This window comes from Lepisosteus platostomus, chromosome 5 (genome assembly GCF_059453375.1).
Source record: "Lepisosteus platostomus isolate fLepPlt1 chromosome 5, fLepPlt1.hap1, whole genome shotgun sequence".
Taxonomy (NCBI): Eukaryota; Metazoa; Chordata; class Actinopteri; order Semionotiformes; family Lepisosteidae; genus Lepisosteus; species Lepisosteus platostomus.
Window position 1 is genome coordinate 2,036,626 of NC_142615.1, and position 20,911 is coordinate 2,057,536.

Below are 20,911 nucleotides of genomic sequence, written 5' to 3' on the forward strand. Positions count from 1 at the left end.
GAGAAATACACCAGTACAAATGAGTACACATCACAGTATTATAACAGCAGAGGTACAAAGCACACACATCTGAGAATAAGATGTACAGGTGAGTTCAATATACACATCTGAGTATAACAAACAGTACAGGTGAGTTCAGTATACACGTCTAAAGAATACAACAGTACAACTGAGTACACAGATCAGAGTGTTACAACAGTACAGGTATAGAGCACACACATCTGAGTATTACAAACAGTACAGGTGAGTACACAGATCAGAGTAGGATAACAGTACAGGTGCAGCGTTGGGAGTATAATAGTACATTTACAAAGTTGAGTACACGTCTGCATATAAGAAACAGTACAGGTGAGTTCACTATACACTTCTGATGAATACAACAGTACAGGTGAGAGATCAGAGTATTATAACAGTACAGATACAGAGTACACATGTCTGAGTATAAAAAACAGTACACATGAGTTCAGTATACACTGAGAAATACAACAGGACAGGTGAGGATACAGATCAATAACAATACAGATGAGAGATCAGTATAAAAATCAGAGTATTACAACAGTACAGGTACAGAGCACACACATCTGAGTATTACACACAGCACAGGTGAGTACACAGATCAGAGTAGGATAATGCTACAGGTGCAGCATTCAGTGCAGAATTGAGAGTAATAGTACAGGTACCGAGTCGAGTACACATATCTGAGTATAACGGTACAGGTGAGTTCAGTATACACATCTGAAGAATACAATACTACAGCTGAGAGATCAGTATACAGATCAGAGTATTATAACAGTACAGGAGTACACATGTCTGAGTATAACAAACAGTACAGGTGAGGTCAATATACACATCTGAGAAATACAACAGCAGTACAGGTTCAAGTTCAGTATACACGTCTGCGTATTACAAGAGAAACCATGCGAGACCTTCGCCCACGCAGCTGAGGAATAGAATAGTACAGGTGCAGAGCTCAGGGCAGAAGGTTTGAGTTTTACAAGAGAATATACTGTACATGAGAACTTACCCCATACCTCTGAGACTGGCAGAAGTGCACGTGAGACTTCAGTATTACAATAAAGGTGAGAGCTCAGTGAACAAGTCTGAGTGTTATAACTGTGCAGGTGAAGAGTTCAGTACACGTTTGAGAATTAAAGCTCAGTACAGGTGAGTTCAGTACACAGGGCAGAGTATTAAAGCTCAGTACAGGTGAGTCATCATAGAGATGTTACTGCGAGTATTAAACGAGAACTGCAACACTCTTAACTTTTCAAAGTTATACTGAATCAGAAAGGATGTGCGTTTCAAACCACAATGAAACTATCAAGTGTGCAACCTCCACATCACAACAGCGATGAAGTTTCAATGTGCCACACCATATTGCCAGCATTTCAGAATGAGGCAACAAAACAGACAAAAGCAGTCCTCTTGCACTGCAAACATGCTCTAGCACAAGAGATTTGTGCTACTAGATTCACGTTAAATTGATGTGTATAAGGCTACATGGTCTTAGATGCTTTATCCAACTACAGCAAAAAAAAACAAAGCATCCTGCCAACAAATTAAAATACACTCCTTCGTTTTCAAGTCTTGCAAAAGTGCTCTTTTGTGTGAACTGCTTTACAGTAGTGGCTATTTTATGGGAAATCGCACACAAAAGAGACATTCTTGCAGGTTCTATATAATTTTGTTTTAACAACACGTGCAACGAGTGCAGGTGAACTGAACTCAACAGCTCGATTTCAAGACCGTTTTACCGACAAATGCTACTTACTTGTCAACTCGGCACACAGATGATGTTGGAACAGTTCTGGGGTGAAATGTGCTGCACAACCTGTGCTTGCTGGATGGGACTTGTGGAGGAGACCCACATCAGTGCCCGTGTTTATGACCCGTCTCCTTCCTGGCTGATCCCTTGGAGAAGGAGACAGTGCTCTCTCACAACAGAGGAGCGGACCAGCAGAAAGTCAAACTGTTCTGAACAGTCAAACACGCGACAGTGAGGCTTCGATTGAAATACAGACGCCAGATCAAAAAGACCAGAAAGGATTAAGGGTGGTAGGAGAGCCCATTTCATGTGTGTGTACAGCAGCTAGTGAGCAGGAAGGGCTGCTTTTGTGTGACAATTTCCACAAACTCTCCCTCTCGCTCGTGGTGAGACCAGCAGTTTCACACCTGCCTGCAACGATGTGGCCAACAAACAGCACGTTCACAAAGCTGCACTTAATATGAAAACTGTAAAATTCATTTTGTTACCAAGATTTAATACCTGGTCTCAAAGTTATGAGTTCAGCGCACAGGTTTGAGTATTAAACCATATTACAGGCGAAGTACTAAACAGGTGAGACTTCACCACACTGGTGGGTTATGGAGTACAGTATTACACTAAAGGCAGGGGTTCAGAATACTGTTTGTCATTAAGTATTAAAACAGCACAACACATCGCTCACACTGTCATTAATTATTCAAGCACCGTGCAGTTGAGAATCCAGTACACAAATGTGAGTATTATAGTACAGTGTACAGAGTTCAGTATGACTGTACATACTAGAGTTCTCAAGTGTGGCAGAGTATTCAAGCTCAGTACAGCTGAGAGTTCAGTACAGAGTTTTTACTACTACAATACACTGCAGGCAACAGTTCAGCACTCAGAATAGAATACTTGAACACAATGCAGTCCAGCTCACAGGTGTGTCAGAGTATTAAATTTAAGCATTATAGGAGAGAGTTCAGCACACAAGTTTGATTATTCAAGTGCACTACAGACGAGAGCTGAGAAAACTGGGTTTGTCATTAAAGCTCCACACAGGCGAGTTCAGTACAGTACACTCAAGGGTGTCACTAAGTATTAAAGCTCAGTACACAGGTTTGAGAATTAAGGTACACCACAGGCAGGGGTTCAAAATACTGGTTTGTCATTGAGTAGTCAAGCTCAGTACAGCATACTGATGTCGTTAATTTAAGTGGAGAGTACAGTGCACAGATGTCATTGCTCAGTTAGTATAACTGCACGTACAGTATTAGAGTTCATCACACAGGTGTGTCAAGGAGTATTAAAACTCAGTACAGCCAAGAGTTCAGTATACAAATTTGAGTACTACAACACACTACAGGCAACAGTTCAGCACTCAGGTTCAAATACCGAAACAATACAGTTCAGCACACAGGTGTCAAAGAGTATTAAAGTTTAGTGTAGGAGAGAGTTCAGTACACAGGTTTGAGAATTCAAGTTCACTACAGGTGAGTTCAGTCCAGCTGTGAGTATTACAGTACACTACAAGGGTTCAGAATACTGGCTTGTCATTGAGTATTAAAACTCAGTACAGTCAAGAACTCGGTACACAGATGCGTCATGGAGTATTATAGTACAGCGTACAGAATTCAGTACACAGGTTTAAGTGTTACAACTGTCCATATTAGAGTTCCTCACACAAGTATCAGTGTCATTATTGCAGCTCAATACAGGTGATAATTCAGCACACTGATCTGTCCCCGATTATTAAAAGCGCAGTACAGTTGAAGAATCAGTACACAGATGTGTCCGAGTATTAAACTACAATAAAGGTGAACTGAGCACGGGTTTGAGTTCTGAAGCAGAATAAAGGTTTTAGTTCAGCACACAGGTGTTGAGTATTAAAGCCCAGTACAGGTGAGAGTTCAGCTCCATGTCTGAGTATTACAACTGTACACAGGTTCAAGTACTAAAGCACAGTACAGGTGAGCATTTAGCACACAGTGTGTCATTGAATGCGAGTATTAAGTTACAGCCTTCATGTGACGTCAGCACACCACTGTCAACACTACACTGTCTACAATACACCTCTATAATAAAACATGATATCAGAACAGTAACTGAAGTACCCGTCTCTGGGGTACAAGAGCTGTGTCCCCCTCTGGAATCGAACCCTGAACTCTGCAACCCACCGGTCCTAATCCCAGCTCAGCACTGCGAAGCTGCTGTTTCACAGACCACATGCAGCTGGACTGAGAGAAAGACGAGCAGAGAGACGCCACAGAGGAAGAAATACAGACAGCAGAGAGCTTCTCACCTCCCTCCCAACTCCCCGTCCATACCTGTCTTCCCACTGTTAGCTTCTGGACATCCTGGAAAACTAGGGAAACGAGAGACTGGAGAGAGCATCCAACCTCCCTCCCAACTCCCCGTCCATACCCATCTTCCCACTGTCAGCCTCTGGAAATTAATACAGGAGAGATCATACAACTCGCATCCCAACTAATCCACACCTGTCTTCCAACTGTCAGCCTCTGGACATCCTGGAAAATTAGTGAAAACATTAAATGAGACCATCCAATTTGCATCCATACCCATCATCCCACTGTCAGCCTCTGGAAAACTGTTGAAGAGAATGCAGGAGACACCATCTAACCCATCTTCCCACTGTCAGCCTCTGGACATCATGGAACATTAGGGAAAAATACAGGAAAGATCATACAACTCACATCCCACCTAATCCATACCTGTCTTCCCACTGTCAGCCACTGGACATCCCAGAAAAGTAAGGAAAAAGATTACATGAGACCATCTAACCAGCATCCATACCGGTCTTCCCACTGCCAGCTCCTGGACATCCTGGAAAATACAAGAGAGATCATACAACTCACAGCCCAACTAATCCATACCTGCCTTCCCACTGCCAGCCTTGGGATAACTGGGGAAAAGAATGGAGGAGACACCATCTAACCCATCTTCCCACTGTCAGCCTCTGGACATCACGGAAAAGTAGGGAAAAAGATAACATGAGACCATCTAACCTGCATCCATACCGGTCTTCCAATGTCAGGTTCTGGAAATCCTGGAAAATAGTATAGGAGAGATCAACCAACACACATCCCAACTTAATCCATACCTGTTTTTCCACTGCCAGCCTCAGGGAAAACTGGGGAAGAGAATGCAGGAGACACCATCTAACCCATCTTCCCACTGGTAGCCTCTGGACATCCTGGAAAATACAGGAGAGATCATCCAACTCACATCCCAACTAATCCAAACCCATCTTCCCACTGTCAGCCACTGGACATCCCAGAAAAGTAGGGAAAAAGATACCAGGAGAGACCATCTAACCTGCATCCATACCGGTTATCCCACTGTCAGTCACTGGACATCCCAGAAAATAATACAGGAGAGACCATCTAGCCTGCATCCATACCTGTCTTCCCACTGCCAGCCTCTGGACATTCTGGAAAATACATGAGAGATCAACCAACACACATCCCAACTTAATCCATACCTGTTTTTCCACTGCCAGCCTCGGGAAAACTGGGGAAGAGAATGCAGGAGACACCATCTAACCCATCTTCCCACTGCCAGGCTCTGGACATCCTGGAAAATTACGGAAAGTAATACAGGGGAGATCACACAACTCACATCTCAACTAATCCATACCCGTCTTCCCACTGTCAGCCTCGGGAAAACAATGCAGGAGACACCATCTAACCCATCTTCCCACTGTCAGCCTCTGGACAGCCTAGAAAATAATACAGGAGATCATCCAACATGGCTCCATACCTGTTTTTCACCCACTGTCAGCCTCTGGAAAACTGGGGGGGAAAAGAATGCAGAAAACGCCATCTAACCCATCTTCCCACTGTCAGCCTCTGGACATCACGGAAAAGTAGTGAAAAAGATAACATGAGAGACCATCTAACCTGCATCCATACCTGTCATCCAATGTCAGGTTCTGTATATCCAGGAAAATAGCACAGGAGAGATTAACCAACACACATCCCAACTTAATCCATACCTGTTTTTCCACCGTCAGCCTCAGAAAAACTGGGGAAGAGATTGCAGGAGACACCATCTAACCCATCTTCCCACTGCCAGCTCAAGGACATCCTGGAAAATAATACAGGAGAGATCATCCAACATCCATCCCAACTAATCCATACCCGTCTTCCCACTGTCAGCCACTGGACATCCCAGAAAAGTAGGGAAAAAGATTACAGGAGACCATCTAACCTGCATCCATACCGGTCTTCCCACTGCCAGCTCCTGGAAATCCTGGAAAATAATACAGGAGAGATCATCCAACATCCATCTCAACTAATTCATACCTGTCTTCCCACTGCCAGCCTCTGGAAAACTGGGGAAAAGAATGCAGGAGACACCATCTAACCAATCTTCCCGCTGCCAGCTCCCGGACATCCTGGAAAATAATACAGGAGAGATCATCCAACTCACATCCCAACTAATCCACACCTGTCTTCCCACTGTCAGTCACTGGACATCCCAGAAAAGTAAGGAAAAAGATTACATGAGACCATCTAACCAGCATCCATACCGGTCTTCCCACTGCCGGCTCCTGGACATCCTGGAAAATACAAGAGAGATCATACAACTCACAGCCCAACTAATCCATACCTGTTTTTCCACTGCCAGCCTCGGGAAAACTGGGCAAAAGAATGCAGGAGACACCATCTAACCCATCTTCCCACTGGCAGCCTCTGGACATGCTGGAAAACACAGGAGAGATCATCCAACTCACATCCCAACTAATCCAAACCCGTCTTCCCAATGTCAGGTTCTGGAAATCCCAGAAAATACAAGAGAGATCATACAACTCACAGCCCAACTAATCCATACCCGTTTTTCCACTGCCAGCCTCGGGAAAACTGGGGAAAAGAATGCAGAAGACACCATCTAACCCATCTTCCCACTGCCAGGCTCTGGACATCCTGGAAAATAATACAGGAAAGACCATCCAAAATGCAAACATACCTGTTTTTCCACCGTCAGCCTCTGAACAACTGGGCAAAAGAATGCAGGAGACACCATCTAACCCATCTTCCCACTGGTAGCCTCTGGACATGCTGGAAAATACAGGAGAGATCATCCAACTCACATCCCAACTAATCCAAACCCGTCTTCCCACTGTCAGCCACTGGACATCCCAGAAAAGTAGGGAAAAAGATTACATAAGACCATCTAAACTGCATCCATATCCGTCTTTCCACTGTCAACTTCTGGAAATCCTGGAAAATAGTACAGGAGAGACCAACCAACATGCATCCCAACTAATCCATACCCATCTTCCCGCTGTCAGCCTCTGGAAAACTAGGGAAAAGAATGCAGGAGACGCCATCTAACCTGTCTTCCCATTGCCAGCCTCTGGAAATCCCAGAAAATAATACAGGAGAGACCATCTAGCCTGCATCCATACCTGTCTTCCCACTGCCAGCCTCTGGACATTCTGGAAAATACATGAGAGATCAACCAACACACATCCCAACTTAATCCATACCTGTTTTTCCACTGCCAGCCTCGGGAAAACTGGGGAAGAGAATGCAGGAGACACCATCTAACCCATCTTCCCACTGCCAGGCTCTGGACATCCTGGAAAATACAGGAGAGATCAACCAACACACATCCCAACTTAATCCATACCTGTTTTTCCACTGCCAGCCTCGGGAAAACTGGGGAAGAGAATGCAGGAGACACCATCTAACCCATCTTCCCAATGTCAGGTTCTGGAAATCCCGGAAAATACAAGAGAGATCATACAACTCACAGCCCAACTAATCCATACCTGCCTTCCCACTGCCAGCCTCGGGATAACTGGGGAAAAGAATGAAGGAGACACCATCTAACCCATCTTCCCACTGTCAGCCTCCGGACATCATGGAAAAAGATAACATGAGAGACCATCTAACCTGCATCCATACCGGTCTTCCAATGTCAGGTTCTGGAAATCCTGGAAAATAGTATAGGAGAGGTCAACCAACACACATCCCAACTTAATCCATACCTGTTTTTCCACTGCCAGCCTCGGGAAAACTGGGGAAGAGAATGCAGGAGACACCATCTAACCCATCTTCCCAATGTCAGGTTCTGGAAATCCCGGAAAATACAAGAGAGATCATACAACTCACAGCCCAACTAATCCATACCTGCCTTCCCACTGCCAGCCTCGGGATAACTGGGGAAAAGAATGAAGGAGACACCATCTAACCCATCTTCCCACTGTCAGCCTCCGGACATCATGGAAAAAGATAACATGAGAGACCATCTAACCTGCATCCATACCGGTCTTCCAATGTCAGGTTCTGGAAATCCTGGAAAATAGTATAGGAGAGGTCAACCAACACACATCCCAACTTAATCCATACCTGTTTTTCCACTGCCAGCCTCGGGAAAACTGGGGAAGAGAATGCAGGAGACACCATCTAACCCATCTTCCCACTGGTAGCCTCTGGACATCCTGGAAAATACAGGAGAGATCATCCAACTCACATCCCAACTAATCCAAACCCATCTTCCCACTGTCAGCCACTGGACATCCCAGAAAAGTAGGGAAAAAGATACCAGGAGAGACCATCTAACCTGCATCCATACCGGTTATCCCACTGTCAGTCACTGGACATCCCAGAAAAGTAAGGAAAAAGATTACATGAGACCATCTAACCAGCATCTATACCGGTCTTCCCACTGCCAGCTCCTGGACATCCTGGAAAATACAAGAGAGATCATACAACTCACAGCCCAACTAATCCATACCGGTCTTCCCAATGTCAGGTTCTGGAAATCCCGGAAAATACAAGAGAGATCATACAACTCACAGCCCAACTAATCCATACCTGCCTTCCCACTGCCAGCCTCGGGATAACTGGGGAAAAGAATGAAGGAGACACCATCTAACCCATCTTCACACTGTCAGCCTCTGGACATCACGGAAAAGTAGGGAAAAAGATTACATGAGACCATCTAACCTGCATCCATACCGGTCTTCCCACTGCCAGCTCCTGGAAATCCTGGAAAATAATACAGGAGAGATCATCCAACATCCATCCCAACTAATTCATACCTGTCTTTCCGCTGTCAGCCACTGGAAAACTGGGGAAAAGAATGCAGGAGACACCATCTAACCCATCTTCACACTGCCAGCCTCTGGACATCCAGGAAAATAATACAGGAGAGATCATCCAACTCACATCCCAACTAATCCATACCCGTCTTCCCACTGTAAGCCACTGGACATCCCAGAAAAGTAGGGAAAAAGATTACAGGAGAGACCATCTAACCTGCATCCATATCCGTCTTTCCACTGTCAGCTTCTGGAAATCCTGGAAAATAGTACAGGAGAGACCAACCAAAATGCATCCTAACTAATCCATACCTGTCTTCCCACTGTCAGCCTCTTTAAAACTGGGGAAAAGAATGCAGGAGACGCCATCTAACCTGTCTTCCCACTGCCAGCCTCTGGACATCCTGGAAAATACAGGAGAGACCATCTAGCCTGCATCCATACCTGTCTTCCCACTGCCAGCCTCTGGACATTCCGGAAAATACAGGAGAGATCATCCAACATGCATCCATACCTGTTTTTCCCCACTGCCAGCTCCTGGACATCCCGGAAACTAATACAAGAGAGATCATACAACTCACATCCCAACTAATTCATACCTGTCTTCCCACTGTCAGCCTCAGGAAAAGAATGCAGGAGACACCATCTAACCAATCTTCCCACTGCCAGCTCCTGGACATCCTGGAAAATTAGGGAAAATAATACAGGAGAGGTCATTCAACTTGCATCCATAACCGTCTTCCCACTGTCAACCACTGGACATCCTGGAAAATCTGGGAATTAATATAGCAGGGAGCATCCAACCTGCAACTGAACTCCTCATCCAGCCCGCTGTGATGCTGCTCACACTTTTGAGAGACCAACCAGGAGGAGTCCTCTTGGGGCTCCAGCAGCTCTTCATCACCATCGTCATCCTCACAGGCTCCAGCAGGCAGGAGGAGGAGGAACATCCTGGCCGTCTCCCAGAGACGACTCCTGCTCCACCCCCTCGGAGAGCGCGGATCCGGATCGGTCCGGTCTGCTCCCAGTGGGATCGTGGAAGACCAGCGTCGCCTGGTCTGACCTCACCTGCCCTTCAGGACCAGTCAAGCAGACCCCCTTGTCCTCTACCTGCAGGTCTGGGGGCGCCCTCTCCAGCGGGGGACAGTGTTACCCCACTCCCAGTCCCTCCCTGCCCTCTCCCTGCCTGCGGGGCCGAGCTCCTCCTGCAGGAGCTGCGTCTGGTGGGAATAAACAGGCCTGAAGGCAGCCTGTGCTCCACCGAGTCCCGACTGCTCCGGCCCAGAGCTGCTGTGCTGGAGACCCGAACTGGAGAAACACAGGCGTGTTGTCCACAGGCTCTCTTCCTCCTCCTGACACCCCCACGGGCTTCTCCTCCTCCTGTACACTGTCTCGTGTACTCCAGAAAACAACTTCCACACTACCTGGCTCTGTGGAACTGCTGTCCGATGACTCCTCTGGTCAGGCTGTCTGGGTGGGGCTGTCCGATGACCCCTCTGGTCAGGCTGTCTGGGTGGGGCTGTCGTCCGATGACCCCTCTGGTCAGGCTGTCTGGGTGGGGCTGTCCGATGTCCCCTCTGGTCAGGCTGTCTGGGTGGGGCTGTCCGATGACCTCTCTGGTCAGGCTGTCTGGGTGGGGCTGTCCGATGACCCCTCTGGTCAGGCTGTCTGGGTGCTGGGTGGGGCTGTCCGATGACCCCTCTGGTCAGGCTGTCTGGGTGGGGCTGTCCGATGACCCCTCTGGTCAGGCTGTCTGGGTGGGGCTGTCCGATGACCCCTCTGGTCAGGCTGTCTGGGTGCGGCTGTCCGATGACCCCTCTGGTCAGGCTGTCTGGGTGCGGCTGTCCGATGACCCCTCTGGTCAGGCTGTCTGGGTGCGGCTGTCCGATGACCCCTCTGGTCAGGCTGTCTGGGTGCGGCTGTCCGATGACCCCTCTGGTCAGGCTGTCTGGGTGGGGCTGTCCGATGACCCCTCTGGTCAGGCTGTCTGGGTGGGGCTGTCCGATGACCCCTCTGGTCAGGCTGTCTGGGTGGGGCTGTCCGATGACCCCTCTGGTCAGGCTGTCTGGGTGGGGCTGTCCGATGACCCCTCTGGTCAGGCTGTCTGGGTGGGGCTGTCCGATGACCCCTCTGGTCAGGCTGTCTGGGTGGGGCTGTCCGATGACCCCTCTGGTCAGGCTGTCTGGGTGGGGCTGTCCGATGACCCCTCTGGTCAGGCTGGTGGTGGTGGAGGGGAGTCCCCAGTCCCCATTACCTGTCAAGCGCTCCGAGTGGACCGTCCAGCGAAGCGCTATAGAAGTGCAAGACATTACTGTTGACCATCACGTGCTCCGCAGAACTGGGCCTACCGTCCGAGCAGCGCTGTGCGGAGGCCTGCTCTGATGGGCGCAGGACCCCAGATGTGGACAAGCGCCGTGTCGGCACGCCCTCCAGACTGAGGGACGGTCCTTCCTGTCAATACCAGAGAAGGTCAATCCCAATACAGGTGGTGCTCAACTGGAAAAACGCACAGGATGCGAATATACTTGCCAGCCGTCTGCGATCCTGGGGTTTAGTCAAGACGCCACCTCGTTTGTCAGTACTGTAGCTTGTGTATGTTGTGTGTTTATGTTGCTTACTGTGCGTCTGGCATTGTTGACGAGCGCTTGAAAAATCGACACGAAAACGATTCTCCGGGGGAAACACCGTCCGGTTCAGCGACGAGAGTGTGAAATGAACCCCCAGCCCGGTGGATATACTGTAATAAAAATAATAATAATAATATTGTACTGCATGAGACGAGCTACTGACTGAAAAACGCCATCTGCACCATTAAGAAACAAACAGAACGGCGACTATATAGCAGGGTGGTTCAGGAAAACCTGCGATTTCGGGACGAGACAGTAAAATGAACAACCCGCACGGAGAATAAACGACACGGGTATTTAGGAAAAACACTGATGATGAGCTGACTGGCTAGAAATTAAACTGAACAACCAGCGGGGCGATTAGACAGAATAAATATTCAGGTTCAGTGACTGGTTCAGTGACTGAACAGCAAGAATTACAACTAGGACTGCGAAAACTTAATTGTTAAACTGCCAAAAATACCGTCTCTTTTTCAAATGAACCACCACCACCCAGTACGGCGAATATATAACAATTATTTAAAAAAAAACACCCCTTCTGGTTTAACAACCAGGACAGGAAATATAAAAATAATTATCCCGGAGGAACACCGGCTGGTTTAGTGATAAAGCGGTAAAATTAACACCCAGCACGGCGATTACATACAGTAGAAGAAATATTCAGGAATAACTACGTCTGGGTTAGTGACTAATCAGAAAAATGACCAACCAGTACAAGGTTATTATTCAGGAAAAACACCTTCTGGTTTAGTAACTCCACAGCACAAAATACAAACAGTACTGCGAATATTTAACGTTTGTTAAATTGCAAAAAAAAACACCGTCTCTTTTAGCGCCTAGAAATTAAGATTAGCAACCACCCAGAGCGGCGAATATATTACAATTATTCCCCCAAAACACCCCTTCTGGTTTAACAACCAGTACGGGAAATATACAAAATAATTACCCCGGAGGAACGCCGGCTGGTTTGTCTACTGGACAGTACAATTAACGAGCAGGGCGGCGGAGATACAACTTCATTATTCAGACAAAACACCGTCTGGTTCAGTCAACAACAACCAGTCCAGGGCATAGACAAGAATTAATACAGAAAAACTACAATTAACAACCAATATCGTGAAGATAAGACATAAAGACATAAAGAAAAACACCGCATGGTTTAGTAACTCTTTCACTGAATAAACTGTAAGGGAACATACATAAAAAATTAAAAACTATTTCTTACAACCGGATACAAAGAACAAACCGAGAAGGACGCCGTTACTCGTCTGTTCGTTCAGTTTGAAGAGGAAGTGGCATCGAGCGCCCTTCCGGTCTTCAATTAACCAGGTGAGACCACTTCCGCCACGTAATTAAACAGGAGAGTCCACTTCCGCCCCTCAATTAAACAGGAGAGTCCACTTCCGCTCCTCGATTAAACAGGAGAATCCACTTCCGCCCCTAAATTAAACAGCAGGGTCCACTTCCGCCCTCTCTTTCAAACGTGTTGCTTTTCTGTGCTGTTCATTCCAGTGAGGTCAGACCCCTCTGGAGCGGTGCAGAGGGGCTCCAACGTCACCCTGACCTGCCTCCTCACCTGTTCCTCTTCCTGTGATGAAACCACCCGGCTGCTCTGGAGGAACAGTACCGGGGACAGCCTGCAGGGCGGCGCCAGTGAGCGCACTGGGAATACTGTCAGCTCCACCGTTGTTCTTGAGCCGCAGAGCTCTAAGAGGATGCAGTGTGCACTGTAATAATCACTGCACTGTGTTCACTGTGATAATCACTGTAGTGAGCGTTCACTGTGATAATCACTCCACTGTGTTCACTGTGATAATCACAGCACTTATATTCACTGTAATAATCACTGCACTGTGTTCACTGTAATAATCACTGTAGTGTGCGTTCACTGTAATAATCACTGCACTGTGTTCACTGTAATAATCACTGAAATGTGTGTTCACTGTGATAATCACTGCACTGTGTTCACTATAATAATCACTGTACTGGGTATTCTATATGACCATCACTGTACAGTGTGTTCACTATAAAATCACTGCGCTGTGTTCACTGTAATAATCACTGTAGTGTGCATTCACTGTAATAATCACTGCACTGTGTTCACTGTAATAATCACTGTAGTGTGCGTTCACTGTAATAATCACTGCACTGTGTTCACTGTAATAATCACTGTACTGTGTGTTCACTGTAATAATCACTGCACTGTGTTCACTGTAATGATCACTGCACTAGGTGTTCACTGTAATAATTGCTGCACTGTGTGTTCACTGTAATGATCGCTGCACTGTGTGTTCACTGTAATGATCACTGCACTGTGTGCTCAGAGTGCTGTCTGTTATTCACGGTCCAGATGAATCCTGTATTTTAGACCTACTGTAGGTGAGTCCTGAAATGACCCGCGAATACGTGACGTTTCTATATAACTTGAGGATCATTTCCCTGGAGGAGGAGTGTCATCGGAGAGGAGGGACACGGGGCTGGCGGCTCTTTCAGTCTCCTGTGTGAAGGCTGTCAGGGAATGTGGACTCTGCTGTTTATTTACGCGGCGGAAGTGGACTCTGCTGTTTAATTGAGGGGCGGAAGTGGACTCTCCTGTTTAATCGAGGAGCGGAAGTGGACTCTCCTGTTTAATTGAGGGGCGGAAGTGGACTCGGCTGTTTAATTACGCGGCGGAAGTGGACTCGGCTGTTTAATTGAGCGGCGGAAGTGGACTCTCCTGGTTCATTGACTAACGGCAGGTCGCTCGACGCCGCTTCGTCTGCAAACTGAACAAACAAACAAACGAGTTTCGGCGTCCTGGTCGGTTTATTCGCCGTGTATGGTAGTAAGAAATGGTTTTTCATTTTTTACGTATTTTCCTTATAGTTTATTCAGTGAAACAGTCACTAAACCACGCGGTGTTTTTCTTTATCTCTTATTTTCACCATATTGGTTGTTAATTGTCATTTCTAGTCACTAAACCAGACAGAGTTTTTCCGTATTCATTGTCTTGTCTCTCCACTGGACTGGTTGTTACGTTGACTGAACCAGACGGTGTTTTGTCTGAATAATGAAGTTGTATCTCCGCCGCCCTGCTCGTTAATTGTACTGTCCAGTAGACAAACCAGCCGGCGTTCCTCCGGGGTAATTATTTTGTATATTTCCCGTACTGGTTGTTAAACTAGGAGAGGTGTTTTTCTGGGATAATTATGCTCGCTGTACAGGTTGTTAATTTTAATTTCTGGTCGCCAAAATAGACTGTTTTTCCTGAAATTCCCTGTACCGGTATTTTAATTTGACTGCTAATTCACTAAACCAGACGGAGTTCTGTTTTATTAGTTATCTTATATATTCAGTGTACTGTCTAGTCGCTAAACCAGACGGAGTTTTCTCTTATTTTATATATTCGGCGTCCTGGTTGTTAATTGCGCTGTGCGTTAAACTGGACGGTGATTGTCCTAATCGATTATATTATGAATTCACTGCGCTACTTGTTCAATTTAATCTCTAGTCGCTAACCCAGGCGGTGTTTTTCATGACGACTTATGTCGTATATTCACTTCACTGGTTATTAGGTTGTTAATCTTTACATTTCTAGTCACTAAACTGGACAGTTTCTCCTTATTAATTATCTTCTATATTCTCTGTCCTGTACTGGTTGATAATTGTACTTCCTAGTCATTATACCAGACCGTTTTTTTCCTTATTAATGATCTTATATTCACTCTACTGATTGTTAATTTTACTGTGGAGTCACTAAATCACTAGTTTTTCTTGATTAATTATCCTATGTATTCACCATAGTGGTTGTTAATTTTACTGTTTAGTCACTAAACCAGCCGGTGTTCCTCCGGGATAATTATTTTGTGTATTTCCCGTGCTGGTTGTTAAACCAGAAAGGGTGTTTTTTTTCAATAATTGTTATATGTTCGCCGTACTGGGTGGTTGTTAATTTTAATTTCTAGTCGCTAAAAGAGACGGTGTTTTTCCTGAATAATTTTCTGTTCTATGTACTGGTTTTTAATTTTACCGCTTTGTCACTAAATCAGACGGAGTTTTTCCTTATTGGTTGTCTTGTATATTTACCGTCGTCGTTGTTAATTGTAGTTTCTAGTCACTAAATCGGACAGTTTTCCTGCATAATTATGTATTAAATATTCTCCCTTTTTATCTTAATTTCTAGTCGCAGTCCAGACAGTTTTCCGTTATTATGCTCTATATTCACCGTACCGGCTGTTAAATTTTCTGTCTAGTCTCTAAACCAGACGGTGTTTTTCATGATGACTTTTGTTGTATATTCACTTTACTGGTTATTAGGTTGTTAACTTTTAATTTCTAGTCACTAAACTGGACAGTTTCTCCTTATTAATTATCTTCTATATTCTCTGTACTGTGCTGGTTAATAATTGTACTTCCTAGTCATTATACCAGACAGTCTTTTTCCTTATTAATGATCTTATATTCACTCTACTGGTTGTTAATTTTACTTTGGAGTCACTAAATCACTGAGTTTTTCTTTTTTTAATTATCCTATGTATTCACCATAGTGGTTAATTGTCTCATCACTAAACCAGTCGGTGTTCCTCCGGGATAATTATTTTGTATATTTCCCCTACTGGTTGTTAAACCAGAGGGGGTGTTTTTTTTGAATAATTATCTATTCTCCGTACTGGGTGGTTGCTAATTTTAATTTCCAGTCGCTAAAAGAGACGGTGTTTTTTGCAATTGAACAAATGTTCGCAGTACTGTTTGTATTTTGTGCTGTGTAGTTACTAAACCAGAAGGTGTTTTTCCTGAATAATAACCTTGTACTGGTTGCTCATTTTACTGCTTAGTCACTAACACAGACGGAGTTATTCCTGAATATTTATTCTATGTAATCGCCGTGCTGGTTTTTAATTTTACTGTCTAGTCACTAAACCATCCGGTTTTCCTCCGGGATAATTATTTTGTATATTTCCCGTACTGGTTGTTAAACCAAAAGGGGTGTTTTTTTGAATAATTGTTATATATTTGCCGCACTGGGTGATTGTTAATTTTAATTTATAAACGCTAAAATAGACGATGTTTTTCCTGAATAATTGTATCTGTTCTCTGTACTGGTTTTTAATTTTACTGCTTTGTCACTAAACCAGACGGAGTTTTTCCTTATTAGTATCTTATATTTTCACCGTCGTCGTTGTTAATTGTAGTTTCTAGTCACTTAATCGGACAGTTTTTCCTGAATAATTATGTATTAATTTCTTCCCTTTTATATTAATTTCTAGTCGCAATACAGACAGTTTTCCATTATTATGCTCTATATTCACCGTGTTGGGTGTTAAATTTTCTGTCTAGTCACTAAACCAGACGGTATTTTTCATGATGACTTATGTTGTATATTCACTTTACTGGTTATTATATTGTTAACTTTTAATTTCTAGTCACTAAACTGGACAGTTTCTCCTTATTAATTAACTTCTATATTCTCTGTACTGGTTGATAATTGTACTTCCTAGTCATTATACCAGACAGTCTTTTCCCTTATTAATAATCTTATATTCACTCTACTGGTTGTTAATTTTACTGTGGAGTCCCTAAATCATGAAGCTTTTCCTCTTTAATTGTCCTACAGTATGTATTCACCACAGTGGTTGTTAATTGTACAGTCTCATCACTAAACCAGATGGTGTAATGATGGATTTGTGATATAGATGCACTGTACTGGTTATTCATTTTACTTTCCAGTGAAGCAGACAGTGGTTTTCCTGAATAATTATTACACAATCACCATACTCTCTTAACTGTACTGCCTTGTCCCTAAACCAGATGACATCTTTCCTGAATCAGTTCACCCTTTCTGGTTGTCAGCTGTGTGGTCTCGTCCCTGAACCAGACAGTTCCTGTCCACAGTGATGACTCTACATATTCACTGTGCTGGTTCCTGGTTTACTGGTATAGTCACTCACCCAGACACAGGTTTTCCAGAATAATTGTGATATCTGCCACACTGGTTGGTAATTGTCTAACTAGGGTCACTAAACCAGACAAACCATCAGTGCTTTTCCTGAATAATTGTTTATATCCCATACTGGTGGGTAATTGTGGTTTTTAGTCAGTGAAACCAGATGGTCTTATTCCTGAATTTTTCACCGTACTGGTTGTTAATTGTGCTGTCTCGTCACTAAACAAGATGGTGTTTTTCATGAATGCCTTTTTATATCTTCACTGTAGTGGTTGTTAACTTTAATTTCTAGTAACTAGTTTCAGTTATTTCGCCTGCCTGCTGGAGCCTGTGAGGGCGACGATGATGAAGAGCTGCTGATGCCCCTGGTCCAGGTGGAGAGCTGCAGCCCCAAGAGGACTCCTCCTGTCGGGGTGCCAGGGGGTGACCCTCAGGGCTGTGTCCTGACCACCTGCTGTCTCTCCCTCAGAAGGACCTGGTCAGTCGGCTGTTGACCCTACACACTGTTACATATACTTGCTGTACTGGTTGTGAGTTTGAGTTTCTGGTCACTCAACCAGTTATGCCTTTTCCTATACAATTATGAGAGATCTTCACTGTTCTGCTTGTTAATTGTACCGTCTCGTCACTAAAGCAGATGGTGTTCTTCCAGGATAATTATTTTTAGTATTCCCCGTACTGGTTGTTAAACCTGAAGGAGTCTTTTCTGGATAATTCTGTATTGGCCAAAATGGTTGTTAATTTCCTAACCGCTAAACTAGACAGCTCTTCCTTTTAAGTTGTCTTATCTGTTCCCTGGACTGGTTAATTTTAATTACCAGCCACTAAAGCAAATGGTGTTTTGCTAAACGGTTGTTATGCATTCACCGAACTGTTTTTAAATTGTAGCGTCTAGTCTCTGAACCAGATGATGGTCTTCCTGGATCCTTCCACATCTTCACCGTACAAGTGCTGTCCAGCCACTAAACCACACAGCGTTTCTCCTAAATATTTGTAATATATTCACTGTACTGGTTGTCAATTGTACTGTGTTGTAGACACTCCATTAGATCGTTTTTACTTATTAGTCATCTTGTATATAGACTGTACTAGTTGTTCATTTTAATTTCTAGTCACTAAACCAAATGGTGTTCTTTTCTCAAGAGTTGTAATGTACAGTCTTCACCATACTGGCTCTTTATTGTGCTGCCCAGTCACAAAAACAGACAGTGTGTTTCCTGTGTACTTATGTTATACAGTATATTACCTGAACTGGTTGTTAATTTAAATTCCTAGTCACGAAACCAGACGATGTTTTTCCTGTATCTTTATTGTATACAGCGGATTCCGGAAGCGTTGGCACCCCTTGATAAATAGGAAGAAATATATTTCCAACACAAGGAATCAATTATCTTGAATTAATGATGAAACATCCTGGCGTCAACAAGACAAAACATTAGATAGAACCTTCCCCGAAACAAAGGAGACACAATTCTTGCTCCCCTGTATTGAGCTCTTGGTGGATCTTCCCCTGGGGAGGATGATGGCCGGACGTCTGTTCCTGCAGCTCTGGGTCAGGTGGGTGAGCACTCTGGGAGGGATCGTCCCGGGCCGTTCCTCCATGCAGAGCCCTTCCCGGTCCCCGAGGGGCGCAGGTGTGCGCTGTTGAGGCAGACGACGACTCCTCGCTCCGGTTCGGTGTGGGTCCAGCAGGGTCCCGGCTTCACGCGCGTGGAGAGGACGCGCTCATACAGGCGCGAGAGCAGCCTCTGGTCGGGTCAAAGGTCACGGGTTTCGCACAGCAGGCTGGCGGCGGCGGCAGCAGCGCTCGTTCTGAGTGTCCGTATGGGGAGCCATCTTCTCCCCGCGGACACGTCCTCATTCCGGACCCCTGTGCTCTCGAGAGAGGAGAAGGGGACTTGTATTTGGAGGAAGATGTTTGGAGCTCAGCTGAACGTTCTGGGGTTGTAGCATCGGCGTCAAGAGGATCAGATGACGAGCCTGCAGTTGGTTCCTTCTTCTTCTTACGGGGCAGAAGAGGCACATTGACCAGAACGAGGGGTTACCATCTTGGACGCTTGAGGGGTCCAAGCTAAGCCTCTTCCCCGGCGCTGGTGGGCAGCCCTCTCCAGCTCGGACCTGGGGTCTTCAGCAGGGCTTGCGTCGGGGGGCCGAGAGGGCCGTGGCGAAGCCCTGCTGTCCTTTCCTTGTCCGGTGTCGGCCCCGTCTCCGTCGACGCCGCGGTGCGGTCTGGATCCTCGTCCTGTCGGGAGATCCGTCTCCGGCCGCCGACGCAGCCTCCTGAGGCCCGAGGCGACTGGGTCTGGTACCGCTGAGAACTCCTGCTGCCATCGGACCACCGGCGGGAGAGCAGCCCCAGAGCATCGCGGACCCCCCCCATCTGGTACAGGAGGTCTTGCGCCACAGGTACCCACGATGACCGGAGCCGGAAAGTCCAGTTTTGGCCTCCTCTGACCAGCGGTGGACAAGCTCCAGGTGCCTCGGTCTGCTCCTCCTCCGACAGCAGGGCCTCCCCCTGGCCACCCTTCCAAAGGGCTTGTTGGCACGGAGCTGAAGCCTCTGGACCTTCCTCTGTCCCCCTCGCCTTCCTGACGGGAGATGATCTGGACGAACCCCCCGTCAGGAGTGGAAGAGAGTTCGGACGTGAAGGGACCTCCACAGCTCCTCTGTGTCGAGTGATGTTGGGAGTCACTCTCGGTTGTGATAGTTGCTGCACAGTTTGCGTACTTGTGGTTTCTCTCTCGAAGGCATGAAGAACATCCCAGCGGTCAGGATGAGGAGTCCAGCTGCAAGTTGGACTCTCTCCTGTGTTCTTTCTGAACTTTCCAGGATATCCGGAAGCTGACAGTGGGAAGTCGGGTGTGGATTAATTGGTATGTGGGTGGGATGCGGTCTCCTGTTTTTTGTTGATTTTCTGGGAGGTCCAGACAGTGGGAAGACGGGTATGGAAGAGGTGTTGGGGATGAGGTTGGACTCTCTCCTCTGTTCCTTTCCCTAGTGTACCAGGATGTCCAGAGGCTGACAGTGGGAAGACGGGTATGGAAGAGGTGTTGGGGATGAGGTTGGAATCTCTCCTCTGTTCCTTTCCCTAGTGTACCAGGATGTCCAGAGGCTGACAGTGGGAAGACGGGTATGGAAGAGGTGTTGGGGATGAGGTTGGACTCTCTCCTCTGTTCCTTTCCCTAGTGTACCAGGATGTCCAGAGGCTGACAGTGGGAAGGTGGGTATGGAAGAGGTGTTGGGGATGAGGTTGGACTCTCTCCTGTGTTCCTTTCCCTAGTGTACCAGGATGGCCAGAGGCTGACAGTGGGGAGATGGGTATGGAAGAGGTGTTGGGGATGAGGTTGGAATCTCTCCTCTGTTCCTTTCCCTAGTGTACCAGGATGACCAGAGGCTGACAGTGGGGAGATGGGTATGGAAGAGGTGTTGGGGATGAGGTTGGAATCTCTCCTCTGTTCCTTTCCCTAGTGTACCAGGATGTTCAGAGGCTGACAGTGGGAAGGTGGGTATGGAAGAGGTGTTGGGGATGAGGTTGGACTCTCTCC